This window comes from Cupressus sempervirens, chromosome 1 (genome assembly GCF_028749045.1).
Source record: "Cupressus sempervirens isolate cs-2001-9-10 chromosome 1, ASM2874904v1, whole genome shotgun sequence".
Classification (NCBI taxonomy): domain Eukaryota; kingdom Viridiplantae; phylum Streptophyta; class Pinopsida; order Cupressales; family Cupressaceae; genus Cupressus; species Cupressus sempervirens.
This window is the reverse complement of record NC_143118.1, coordinates 284,035,948-284,051,447: the sequence shown is the minus strand read 5'-3', so window position 1 is coordinate 284,051,447 and position 15,500 is coordinate 284,035,948.

The window sequence follows — 15,500 nt, the reverse complement described above, 5'->3', positions numbered from 1 at the left end:
ATAAACATAGCCCTCTCCTTAGAATTAGCCATAGAATCAATAGTTTCCATTGCAACCATGACACGATCAAGAATTTGTCTTCCTTCAAAAAAAAATCCCTACTTCGAAGAAATTAGGGGCCTAAGAAGAGGCTTAAGTCTCTCAACAATCAGCTTAGTGATGATCGTATAAACAACATTACAAAGTGCAATAGGTCTAAATTGATTTAGCTAATTAGCTGCCACCTGTTTCAGTATGAGAGCCAAAAAAGTAGAGTTCATGGCCCTGAGCATCTGTTTGCTCCTATGTGATTCTTGAACCACCTCAAGGAGATCAAACTTTATTATTTCCCAAAACTCCTAAAATAACTCAATCGGAAACCCATATGGGTTGGGAGCCTTACCTTTCTTCATGTTAAACACCACTTTTTCCAATTTCAGTAGCAAAATAGGATGTAAGAGAACCTCATTCATCTCTATAGAAATAAGGTGAGGAATGCAATCCAAGATTACCCTCTCCTCCTCCTTAGCATCAAGATCATCCTAAGAAAAGAGATCTGAAAAATAGTTGACCGCAGCCCAGGAAATATAATTATTGGAAGAAAGATGAGCCCCTTTGGGTGTGATCAAAGAAGAGAAGGAATTCCTCTGCCTTTAAGCCTTGACAAAGTTATGAAAGAACACAGAGTTCCTATCCCCCTCCTGAAGCTAGTCAGCCCAAGATTTTTTCTTCCAAAAGATCTCGTCCCAAAGCTCCCATTCTTCTAATCCTTTTAGGGCCAAGGACTCAGCTTCACATAGATAAAGGGCTTATAAGTTCCCAAAAACAAATTTATTCCACTTCTTAAGCCTATACCGAACATCCTGGAGCCTCTTAAAGAAAGTATACGTAGCAATTCCATGGGCACACATCCCCTCATACCACCAATCCACCATAACATCCTGCAAAGACTGGTCTCTTAACCACATTAACTAAAACTTAAAAGAGGGATTTTTTGTGATTCCATAATCTATAACCAAGAGCTTGATAGGCCAGTGATCAGAGCCTCTCCAATCAAGAATTTATGAACTAGTAATCCACTTGTTGTTCACCCAATAATAGGAAACCAAAAATCTATAAAGTTTTTCTAAAATAGCCTCAGCACCAACTCTTCTATTATTCCATGGAAAGACACCATTATTTTTCTTCACATCAATGAGTTGCAAGGAATCTATCATATCTCTAAAAAGATTTTCAGAAGGGTCCAACCTAGAAACTCCACCATGTTTTTCCTCTAAACAAATAATAGAGTTAAAATCCCCAATCAGAATCCATGGGAGAAATGGGTCTAAAGCTCAGATGCAACTAATAAGAGCCCAAAGATTTCACTTGCCCAACATATGAGTGGGAGAAGAGATATTGGAAAGATGGCACCTTTCTCCAGTATCCAAACAAGATGAAACCAAAGAGATAGATGATTGACTAGAAATCCACCATAAGGGAAGAACTTTCCTTGGGTTCCAAAAGCAAGCCACCCCCCCTAAACTGTTTTGAGTGCCTAGCCCTTGCAAATTTCCCTAGGGCCATATGTGTGGAGCACAATTAGCTAAGCCATCAATTGTAAGTTTAGTTTCCTAGATAAAAACCACATTTGGTAATTGAGAATCAATTAATCTACGAACAACCTTTTTTCTAGGGATGTTGTTCAACCCCCTAACATTCCATGATAGAACAATCATTTATGAGGGTGAGAGAAATGGGAATCAATGGATCTCACAGACCCAGATTCAACCAAAGTATCTCCCATAATCTTAACCTTCTCTTGATCTTTCTTCTTGCCACTCCTTGATGGTTTATCAAGAGGGCCCTTTTAAAAGGAATTCTACTGTAAGCCTAGTGTACGATGGGCTTTACTACCCTCAGCCAAATCTAAGACCCCCTTAGGAGTAGGTGGATCTGCAACCGCCACAGTCAGACTCATCAGAGCCTATGACCCATGGGGATCCCTGGTATCCCGACTCTAAAGATGTGAATCCATATCAATCTGTACATTCTGAGGGTCCTCTGAAGATAGCACTTGATCCTCTTTCTTTTCCTCTTCTTCCTAAACTTCATGTAGACCATTATCTCCAGAAGAAAGCTCAACAAAAATACATTCCTCCTAAACCAGGTCTTCAAGAACATCAAATCTATTAAAAGTACCATGATTGATTCTATCCAGCCAAGTTCTCTTCTTACTTTTGCCTTTGTTGCGGGATTTAACCTAAGTAAAGCCCTCATTATCCACATGTTTAATAGATGCAAGAGCCTTCCCCTTATCACCCTTAAAAGTTTCAGAAACATCTGGGGGAGCAGGCTTATATCTAGTGCATTTATGAAGTAAATGTCCATATTCATGGCAGATTTGATATCTAAAAGGGAGGGTCTCATAATCTAGCTATTGAATCCAAGAAGAGGATCCCAACATATTTCCATAGAATCTAGTAGTGGATTAGTTAAATCAACTTCTACACAAATACAAGCATAAGAGATTACCTTACGATCTTGAGTTCAAACCAATTGCACCACTATGTTCTTCATCAAATATATTCTAGGTCTCCCGCTTTTCAAGTTTTCACGAATCCATTAGCAAAGTTTCTCAAATCCATTCTGTATGGAAAATTTTTTTTTTCAGTAGTGTGTTCAGTTCAACAACTTTTAGAGGCCAACTTTTCATGTTTGACAATATGCCCAATTATTCATCATGAGAAAAAAATGACCACTCATACTATCTATATAAAATCCTACCAATGACCCGGGTTTTAGTCTCCCAAGTGATTATTTGACTTATTTTTGAACTTGAAACCAAATGCAACTTTCTATTTCTGATATATTGTTTGCAAGATCTTAATGCAATGAGCAACTTTGGTGGTTAATATTTTTGACCTAGATGCCATCATGAGGCAAGATTTTGCAGGTGAGATGTATGTGGAACAAAGAGCACGTGTATTAGATGTCAGGTCATGATCAAGTGACCTTATTAGTTTTTAAGGTCAGTTCTAGGGCTCCTCCACACAAAATGAAAAGTTTGCAAAGGTGGTAAAAAATGAGCTAAATTTCAAAAGTCATTTTTTTGAAATGTTATTTTTATTTTAGCTCGACCCACTTTGGAGTCCAACTAATTTCGTCAGACTAATAAGATTTTAAGGAAATTGAAGATGTTTGAGAGGTTATAATCATGGTTGATTATTAAATTAATAATGTAAAGATGATATCAACAGTGGGTATCTTCATAGATAAGAGAATAAACCTTTTGTAATCAAGAAGGAATGGCATGAAATATCATCAATTGAGGTCAAATAAGTGTATCAACATATGCACACCCATAAAGAAGATAAAGTAGGGAATTGAATCTCTCAAGGAAATTCTTAAGCTCATATATGTGGAGATCCACTTCGCCAATATTTTCTTTCTATGAAATTGTTGTCTATGGCTTGTCTCATGAAATAATCCATTAAAAGGCTCACAAAGAAAGTTGAGGACTCAGTGTATTGAAAATAGTGACCAAAAGAAGAAGTATGTAGTAAAGGAATTGTTTCCTTACTAAATGCCTCCATGTACGGGCATTGATCAGAGTGGAAATAGAAAACTCCATGTGTGAATAGCCAACAATCCAAGATAAATATGGTTGAATAATATTGATTTAAATATTCTAAGACAATCCAATCATTCCACTAGAGGCCCACTTACTTTGATTTATGAGGTCTATATAGAATTTGGGTCAGTATTTCTTATTAATGACACATGATTTGGGTGGCCAATTGCCGCTCTATATAGGGATTGGTAACCCAGTGGTCCTGTATTTTGGGATTTGGAGGATTTAAGGAATAATAAAACATAGGTTTTAAGGATTTACCACCTAATGATTGTGAAGACCTCATGTTGTCAAAACCTTGCACCAATTGTCCCTCTCCATTTTACATTGGCGTCAATTATCAAACACTAAACTCATCCTTAGCATGACTGTTAACAAACACTAAATTTCCTCCATTCTTAAATTTTATCTTTAGTCTATGCAAACACATGGAGGAAAATGGATTGTTTTCTCCTATCGTCCACTATGTAGGCCCTGTTAACCTTGCCCAATTTACCACAAATTGAATGTGTGATTTGTGACAAGATGCTACATTAATTAATTAGATGGATAGAGTTTGAGGCCTTTCAAATTACCAAAAGTTGGAGTTGGATGAATTTTTTTTTGTGAAAAGGAAGAGGATTTCATGCATAGTTGAGGAGTTGTTTTTGAAAAAGAAGAGGATCTCATGCATAGTGGAGGAGGAGTTTGGTTCATTTTTTATCATTGATCTCTCATTTGCAAACTATAGTGCATCATTTTTTATAGATAAAGCTCAATTAAGGGCAATTAATGCTGATTTGAGCATCAAAATGAATGACCTTGATCGATGGTCTATTCTTTCATCCATGGAGTGAATGTATGTACAAAACCCATGCTAGATTATCAGATGCTCACTCAATATTTCTTAAAATCCCATATCTGTGAAGAAATTGTAGGTCTTAGCACTCACTTGTGCATTCTGTCTGATGGGGCATATATGGATAAATTAAGGTTTTGATTTTAAGAGATTGCACTAAAGAAGGTTAATGCAAATTATCCCACATTTTGAAAATTCAAATGTGATTATATGTTAGCACATAACAAAATAGTGTCTAAAAGGTGATAAGCTTTTGAGACAGGTTGTTCTTCATGCTTGGTGGAGCCCTGCTCAACTATGTAGTTCATTGACAAATTTTGACTAAACTATATTGAGCATTTTTGAGCATTTTTGACTGAACTACATTGAGCATATGCACATGTGTGTTACTGTGCACATTTCATGTGCAATGGGACTGAAGGTTTTGCAAGGTTAAGGGTGAACACTTGCGCACGTTGATGGGATGTGTATGTGTGCACCATTACTTATGGTTAGGTTGAAAGGTTTGAAATGGTGTGTATATGTACACCTTATGTAGGTGCACATATGCTCACCATTATAGGTTCATTAGATAGGTTTTGTGAAAGGCATGCACCTACGTACCATGGATAGGTGTGCACATTTGCACCTTTCCCTAAGGATTTAGTGTTTGTTAAGTTTTTAAAGATGAAAATAAAGGAGATAAACCTATGATAGGTGCACAGATGTGCACCTTTCATATGTTTTTTACTGTGTTTTTTGTAGAAGAGGAGCAATTTAGCACACCTAGATAGTTGTGGAGGTCCACTTGCAAATGCCCTATATAGAAAAGTGAACAAGGGGAGGAGCGGTCTTAAGTATTTGTAGACCTGGGACCATGGACACCTCTATGAATGTGTGCACCTACATAGGTGTGCACCTCCAAAGTGTGTGCATGTGCACTTGCACACCCATGATAGGTGTGCATTGTGCTAGGTGCACTAGTGTGCGCCTTAACCTTTTAAACACATTTCTTGTCCAAATTACTTAAATCATACAATTGGGTTTTTCAGGAAGGGTTCCAAGCAAGATATAAACTCTAGGTAGAGTCACAAATATGACCTAAACCCCATTCTAGGGGTCTAGGAAAGAAAAACAATTACTAGGGGGTCCCCATTTCTAGGAGAAATGGGTCGTGCATTGTTAAATGACAACACGATTTTAGTTGAGGAGAGAGGACAGAAGCTTTCTTTTCAATAGATGGAAGAGATTCAAGTGGAGAAATGACATCATCAAATCAGATCTAAGATTTCTTCCTCTTCTATATCTTACTTCTTTCTCTCATTGTAGAAGGTTTGTTCCCAGATGTTTGAGAAAGTTCTCTATACAATGCAGTAATTGTCAAATTATAGTTTCATGGTGAATCTTGTCTCCTAAATCTAATTTGTGCAATTCATTGTGATTTGTGGATAAAGAACCCAAATCTCAGTTACAACTTATTTAGGGTTTTATGTCATTGTATTTTTTATATTGATTCATGGAATCATGTAAATGATAAGTGTATTTTGACTAGGTTGTATGTCTCATGGAAGGATCTTGATGAGTAGAAGCTTCATTAAGAACAATGATGTTTCATTTATAAATTAAATGGATGGATCTTCAATATCATTATGTATGTTTTGATTTGATTAACACCTAATGGATAGGGAAGTGATCTTAGGTGGGGAATTGTATACTCTTGTTTTTTCATATTTGGGTTTTGTTGAAATGTAGATAAAATATCAAAATCGATTTCCCTTTCATCTATTGTAGAACTAAATTGATAGCCCTCACTTTTCTTGTGAATGCATAGGTTTTTTAATTAGTTAATGAAAACATTAGTTATTGCATGAGTATAGTAGAATTTTGGGTTTTAATCTACTTTATTTATATTAAGGTTTGTATTTTAGCACTGGACATATGGATGAATCTAAGGTCTACCCACCTAGGTCTTGTAAAGCCTAAAGTGTAGAAGGAGTATGGCCTTATAATTGGTTTGGGTTCTAATAAAAGTGCATCCATCATAGGAGTTATCTTCCCTAAGATGTATTGTGTTTCAACTACATGGTTATTCAAACATTGTTAAATCAAAAGCCAACACCTTAGAAAGTACGAGTCCTATGGTGCTTGGTAAGATTCTATTAAGGTTTGTATTTTAGCACTGGACATATGGATGAATCTAAGGTCTACCCACCTAGGTCTTGTAGAGCCTAAAGTGTAGAAGGAGTATAGCCTTATAATTGGTTTGGGTTCTAATAAAAGTGCTTCCATCATAGGGGTTATCTTCCCTAAGATGTGTTGTGTTTCAACTACATGGTTATTCAAACATTGTTAAATCAAAAGCCAACACCTTAGAGAGTATGGTTCCTATGGTCCTTGGTAAGATTCTATTAAGGTTTTTATTTTAGCATTGGACATATGGATGAATCTAAGGTCTACCCACCTATGTGTTGTAGAGCCTAAAGTATAGAAGGAGTATGGCCTTATAATTGGTTTGGGTTCTAATAAAAGTGCATCCATCATAGGAGTTATCTTCCCTAAGATGTATTGTGTTTCAACTACATGGTTATTCAAACATTGTTCAATCAAAAGCCAACACCTTAGAGAGTAGGAGTCCTATGGTCCTTTGTTAGAGTCTATTAAGGTTTTTATTTTAGCACTAGACATATGGATGAATCTAAGGTCTACCCACCTAGGTGTTGTAGAGCCTAAAGTGTAGAAGGAGTATGGCCTTATAATTGGTTTGGGTTCTAATGAAATTGCATCCACCATAGGAGTTATCTTCCCTAAGTTGTATTGTGTTTCCACTACATGGTTATTCAAACATTGTTAAATCAAAAGTCAACACTTAGAGAGTAGGATTACTATGGTCCTTGGTCAGAGTCTATTGGCGACCATACCTTCACACCTATCTATGTGTTCTTTCTTATGACCTCCTAAGGTAAATTTGGGGGTGCAAATGCACACCTCTACAAGCTTCATATGGTGTCATAGGTGCACATTATGAACTTAGTTGACTAAACACTTTTTTCATCACCCAAAAGTAGCATGTGCACCATCACATATGATTTACTCTGCATGTGTGCACATCAATACTATAGGACCACAATGTGCACCTTTCTCACTATGCACCTATGCACTTTAAAGGCTTGTTGTCAATTTTTACATTCTTCTATAAACTTTTCTCTTTTTTTCCCGATCTGGTCATGTCAACTAGTGTCTTTTGAGTCTTTTGACATTGATATAGTGATGCATGTCTCCTATCTAGGTCAAAATGACATCCTTATCATCCTCTATTATAGTAAATATCACACCATCTAGACCCCTTTAAGTTTTAGGTTTTCGAAAAGAAATCACAATTTGTAGACAAGCATTTTGATGTCTTACACAACAAAATTGGACATATAGATTGGAACACATTCTTTGTTTTGCGCAAAAAATAGAGGGAGAGATTGTATATGATCTCATGACTAATCCTATGTGGGTTAGTGAACAAAGCTTTGCATCCCATATCTATTCAATCTTTAGAGTTGATCATGGCACTAGATCATCATTACGTGCCAGAGGAGAAGGTTGTGAGAGGCATCATAGTGGGCATGGTTCTAGACATATACCCCAACCATAGAGAGAAAGTTTTTTGCCTACCATCTACAGACCAATTCTAGAAAATAACTTATGACATAGTAGATAGGTGGTATAAGGAGCATGAACATGATGAAAAAGGTATAGTGTAAGAGAAGTCCATTCTTGCCTGACCTCCTACCAAAAAAAGAGCTAGAAAAGTTGACATGACTTGGAGGTACATGATAGATGATATTGGTTACTTCATAGTTCTCCTAAGAAGAGTCATGGGACTCCCTGTGACCAATCATCTTAATCTCTTGAAGACATATAATGTCCTTTTCCATAAGATTATCAAACCATTTCCTAACCATGTACTTTCTGCTAGACATCTCAAGCCCTTTCAAATTCCAGCTATGTAAGTGTATCACTTATATTGTAAAGATTTTTTATTCTTTCAGAGTCTGTTAAAACAATCTAGAAGATCTTTCCCTAATTTTCTATTCTCATTAGAAAAATACTGACTTTCAATCATTTTCATCTTTTTTCCATTTTTATTGGTAACTTCAGTGAATGAATCTTCATTAACAATATTAGCTACATTGTTACTATTTTTGTGGAAGAATATTGATTTCAATGTCTCGGCTAGAACCTTATCTCTATTCAGGGATTTTTTGGGTGCTTTCCTAAACTATTCTGCTCTTTCATTAATGGTATAAAGAGATAGTTTTTTCACATTAAGGTTGGTTGGGGATAAGGCTATAAGATTATCCTTTGGCTTGTCCTTATAATAACCAAAAAATGGTTTGCAATCTATTAGGGAATTGGGTAGACCATAACATGAGGGTACTACTTCAAAATCTTCTTCAAACAAAGGATTATTTAGGTTGATAAACTTATAATTGTTGATTGATTTTTGGAAAGACTCATTAAGGAAATCACTATTATGGTTCTTGGGAGATTTTTAGCTACCATTTAAACCTTTATCTATAGTGGGATTGGCTAGAATAAAGATATTAACCCTAGAATGGTAATCGATGCAATGGGTCAAACGGGGTGATAGCCTATCCCATGACCCCATTGAACCCATTGCATCATGACATGTGTCCCTAGGGGTCCTTAGACCCCTAGGCACATAGGTTAAATGATGCTATGGGTTGAAAAAGGTTTTAGGCTAGCTCATGATCCCATTCGACTAATTGCATCACAACATGTGTCCCTAATGGTCCTAGTACCCTTAGGGACATAGGATAATCAATGTAATGGGTAAAATGGGGTCATGGTCTAGCTTAGGACCTTATTCAACCCATTGGATCATGACATGTGTCTCTAGGAGCTCTAAGACCCCTAGCGACATTAAATGTTATAGCAAGGACATGCCTAGCCCTATAATAACCTATCTCATTTCATTAAAATAAGACAACATCTTGATTTATAGATGGTGTCTTCATTAGTAGGAAATCTCTCCCTTGGCATTACATTCAATGCGAATAGAATACATAGCCTAAGGTTGTGCATGGATTTCCTATATTATAAAATGTTATCATATTTATAGACGGTGTTTTAATTAGCAGGAAATCCCTGCACAACCATAGGCTATGTATCCTATTTGCATTGAACATAATGCCAAGGGAGATATTTCCTACTAGTGAAGACACCATCTATAAATCCAGAGGCTATGTTATTCTAATACCTAGAGACTCTCTTATTTTAATGAAGACATTGACAATAAATTGAAGATACCGTGACATAGCAAAGAGGCTGGGTAGGAAGCTACCATGAAATGAGGTAGGAAGATATGGGGTACTGTAACCCATGCGACTAAACCATACTGATTCATAAGGGTATCGAAGCTAGCATCGCATCCAATGATCTCTCTTGATGCCAAAACTTGCAGTGTGCCTTAGTTCATACGTGCATCACTTTGTAACTTTGAAACCACTGATGTTGGCATCAAATTATTAGTGCCATTACTTCTAGATGGGTAGGTAAATCCTAGTGACATACTTGTTTCACCCATGGAGAGCCTCCAATATTCATGGCTACCCTATAGCAAAGAGTCTCTAAGGTACTCTAAGTGTGTTTGGAGGTCGATCTTCCATGAGTCATAACTTGGAGCTCATGGGGGCTATCGGTGAGACGTTGAATGCTATAGGATGGTCATGTTGAGGCCTACTATATAAAATCTCATTTTAGAGACATCATGTTCTATTTGGATTTGACATTGCAACCATGCTTGATGCCAAAACATGTAGCGTGCCTCAATTCATTGGTTCATTACTATGCAACTTTAAAACTAGTGATCTTATCATCAAATTGCTAGTGTCATTAGCTCTAGATGAGTGGGTGAACCATAGTGACACCATTGTTCCAAATGTAGAGAGCCTCCAAAATTTGTGGCCACCCCATACGAAAGAGTCTCCAAGGTGGTCTAAGTGTGTTTGGAGGTCCATCTTCCCAGGGTTGTAACTCAGAGCTTGTGGGGGATATCAATGAAATATTGAATAGTATAAGATGGTCATGCCAAGTTATATAATAACCTATCTCATTCTAGAGAGGTCACATTCCATTTTGATTTGGCACAATGATCTCACTTGATGCCAAAACTTGTAGTGTGCCTTAGTTCATTGGTACATCACTGGGAAACTTTAAAACTGTTGATCTTGCAATCGAATTGTCAACACCATTAGCTCCTAATGGGTGGGTGAACCATAGTAACACCCTTATTCTAGCCATAAAGAGCCTCCAACATTCATGACCACCTCATAATGAAGAGGTACTTTAAGTACATTTGGAGGTTGATCTTTCGAGGGTAATAAATCAGAGCTTATGGGTGCTATCAGTGAAACATTGAATGCTAGAAGATGATCATGTTAAGGTCTGCAATAACCTAGTGACACCTAGTGATACCCCTATTTTTACCTCAGCACATCAATAACATTTATGACTAGTACATACTGAAATGTCCTAAGAATAAATTGGCCATGGAGTTGGCTAACTATAGACCTCTTAAGGGACTATAGAGATCATTCGAAATCAAATATATATGATATAATTTAAAATTAAAAATTGCATCCAAATTTGATAATAAAGGTTGTTAAAATGTTTTTCACAAATTATTACATTTGAATCAAATATAACATGCATGCTAAAAATGAAAGATATTCCATAAACATGAACAATACACATGATCCACAATAAATTTAACAATACTTATTAAATTAATATGTATATCATTGTGCACATAAATGAAAAAAATAATTATTAAAATACATGTATTCATTAACAGATTAAAAATATATATATCAAAATTCATGTATCCGTAGATAAATTATGCAAATATATAACAAAATACATAGATCCATATACAAAATGTGGTTGATCATGCCATCAAAATATTTATAATATTAATGGTTTTTTTATACAATGTGGCATATTCCATCTTAAAACATCTCATGCTGCATCCTATGACAACTATACTATCCTATGCTACACGTGGATTATCAAAATGTAGCCTCTTGGCTTAACTAGGTGGATCAGATGCCTCCTACATAAACAAAAAAGGAAAACCCCAAGTTAGACTACTAAATTTATATGATTATATATATCTAGCATAGAATTACTAAAATATATAAATATTTAAAGTAATATACTTTCATCATAAATAACTCTCTTGTCAACCTCTTGCATTGGTCAAGAGTCCTCTCATATGTCAAGATGTCTTGAACTTGGTTGGTTGTGGCCTGTATATGTTCAAGTATGGTTGTCAGATGGATCTACAACATAAACTATAACATTATAATGCATAGAAAAATAAATTTATAACATATAATCAAGAATTTGAACTACAACTTAAATCCGTTAACTCCTCCTTTGGATATAATAATTGTGTGAGCAAGATACAAAACTTTGACGTCCAACCTCCTATGAACTAGGTGTTTCATATGAGATACAAAAGCCTAGTTGTTAATATCATGAAAATCAGTTTTGAATTTGTTTATTAAAATAAAAGATAAATGATACTTCTATCTAAGATGGGCCTCCCGTTGCGAATGGAAATGCCTGAGGGTCTGTGGTGCCGAATCTTCCTGGACTCATCACTAGTAACCATGCCATGTGTTGGAATTATGAATGAAATAACTGATGGGGGAGGGGGAGGGGTGAATTAGTTACCTCAAAAACAAATCATGATCCCTTAGATGTCTTAAATAACTAGTTACTATAGTCACTCGATAAACATATCACAAAAATGTTGTAACTTGGTAGATTAACTTGTTACTGATCTTTAGCATTCATAATTATTTGCATGTATACAAAAGTAAGTAACATGAGCACAAGAGACACCAGATTTAACGTGGAAACCCAATATGGGAAAAACCACCAAGTAACTAGCTACCAATTTTCACTCTTTTGAAGTGAGCCCTGTTAGGAGCTAACCCTGTTAAAGGTTACAATACACACTATTAGGTGTGACCCTATTAGATGATTTAATCACCCTGTTATCAGTGGCCTTGCTAGAGGTCTTTAGAACAATTCAACTAAACTATCACCTTGTTAGAGGATTTACAAAATGGCTATTAAACCAACTCTGTTAAGAGATTTGAAATCATTGCTACAATGGTTAGAAAGTAACAATGAATTGACCTGAATAAGATGGAACTGAATTTGCTAATTACAGACCTATATTCTACACCATTAGATCCTTCTTGATCAAATATAGCTTTGTTGCTTCCTAGTGATCTTTGATCACTCTTCAACGTTCACTTTCATAATAATCAATCCTCCTTCACACTCATATCACATCAAATCCATCACACACTTAGAATTCACAACTTGACCTCTTATATATACCATTCAGATTATCAAATCAGCTCATTCACATGTTAAATTTACCAATAATCCATACATAATTTGGCTACAAATATTACATTAAAAAAATAAATTTTATTTCATGAAACAATGAAATCCAACATTGACCGACCTTGCTCGGTAAGTACTACTTCCAGAAACAATTTCCTGAGTTAACCATCTTAACTCGGTTAACATTGCAAAATTTGTAAAATCCTTTGGTTACTGAGTTAACTCGTTAAGAACTAAATTTCCTTCACTGTCCATGAGAGCTCAGTAAGAACTATTTCCTGCATTATTTTCCTTTGATGACCAAGTGAGCTTGGTAACAACTAAATATCCTTTACTAACCTTGAAAGCTTAGTAAAAATTGTCTACAGAAGGTAAAACCTAAGAATTCTTAGTAGAAACTATAAACCTTCTTTTCTAACGTTCTAAGCTTGATAGACTTTGTCTTTTGCGTTACTAACCAACTAAGCTCGGTAGACTCTGTTTGATGACTGATATGACATTTGTGTAACATCAAAGACAACACTCAATTGAACAATTGTATCCAACAACCATGTACAATAAATAATGTAATTAAATTTCATTAGCATAAATAATTTACAAGAATGCCTTGATATTTAATCACTTTAAAAGCACCTAATTACCTTTCCCTTATCAATGGTCTCTGTCTCAACCCCCCACACTCTGCCCCCCATTGACAAGTGATACCTGCAAGAGAAAAGAAAGATTAGAAACTATATATGTGCCAATATCAAATAGAAAAAAATGAGAACACAACATAATGTACCGTAGATGTCTCAAGGCCAAATTAAATAGCCAAGAGCATGACATTACCAACATACTTGAGCTCCTCCTCAGTCATCACCTAAACATGAATGGAGATCACGTACATGTATAAGTCAATATGGGTTAAAATTACTCTATTATAAAGATTAATTTTAAATAACATATGTGATAAAAAGAAATGTATACATATACTAACACAGAAGGATTTCAGGTCTCTACATGCTCCTCTTCTCTCACGTCAGGGTGTGTAGACTCTGTACGCGTGTCTGGTGGAACATCCTCCTAAAATACAAACTGATACTTCGAAAGATCACCTACAGGACCCAAAAAAAAATTCTTGCACATTATGCAAGTATGGGTCACACAAACATGTGATGATCTTGCTAATGATGAACTTGCCCCAACATCATCAACACAGGGAGGCAACAATGACCTAGCTTGGGATATCAAAAGTCTACTCAAGCTATGGATGGCTCTAATAGTCTAAGAGGTAGCCTTTGCAATGATATAAAGATGCTGTATTAGAGGAGTTGGGGATACATCAGTAGGGGGGACAAGTGTTAGCTTTCTTCCACTAAGAAAAGGGTCTATCCAGAGGAGCTCCTCCTCCTACACCCATGTTGGGCCTCTTTTTCCATGAGGTGGAACACAATTTGGACATACAATTTTCTAAAGAAATAACATGGCACCTCTAAATTTTTGTGTGGAGGTTTGTCAAAACCATCCACCAATGATTCCAAAAATTTGTATGCATAGCCTCATTTGTGCACCATTTAATTGATAATTTTGGCATTTTGTGATCTACTATCTTATCAGTTTTTGGGTCTGCAAAAATGTTAACTACATCATCTTTACTTACATTTTTTCTGCAACCTCATCATGGTCTAACCCATCATCAAACATGGCATGACTTTTCTTACGCCAATGAAGAGCAGCATTTTGTTCATTGGTAAGTGTTTAAAATGGATAACATGGGGGCCAATGCATGTATACTATTGTATGTGGTTTGCAAAACCCTTAGCTCGGTGAGATTTTCTTCTATCAAATATTTAATTCGAGGAGGGTTTTGAGGAGGTAGGGGATCATTTGGTGGACAATTTTCAGGGGGTACTAGATCATTTGGTGGAGGGTTTTGAGGAACATTTTATCTTGGCTCAGTGTCATCTTTTGGCTTAGCCATACCTATTCAATTACAAAACAACATTTCTATTAAAAAAACTTAATTTCTACACTTTCTATTTAAACTACTTAATTTATATTAAAATTCATTCAAAATCATAAAGAATACTGAAAAATGTTACTTATATTGTGTATCCATTCCTATATCTAATACTCGAAATGGAAACAACATAAACAAAACTCAAACAAAAATGCATTATTTTCTCTCAAGCATTTTTTTTTCTTTTTCTTTTAAAAAAAAATTATTTATAAATTCCATATCATAGGTTTAAGGTATCCAATCTCAATTTGGATACCTGCTATTATATTGGATACCTAATATGATATCAAGTACTCGATAATGGATCAGATACCCAATAAGGCTTGGCCCAACCTTTTTTCCGTAGTATCAAGATGGGTGGAAAAAAGTTAAAGCAAATTCAAAAATTCTTTTAAACACTTTCATACTCCACTTTTTTCACATCACCACTTTTTAGCACACCATGATCCTGCACATACTAAGATATTAAGTAATACATAAATATTTAATTACATCATGTCACACCTATTACTTAGTGGAGTCCACAATTTCCTAATGTCCTCTTAATGCTCAATCAAATCATCCCTTTTTACCCCATACTTATAATCCCTACTCCTAGTTTACTTTTCATGTTGGATTCTTTAAGGATATTTTTATGGTTAGTGATGCTT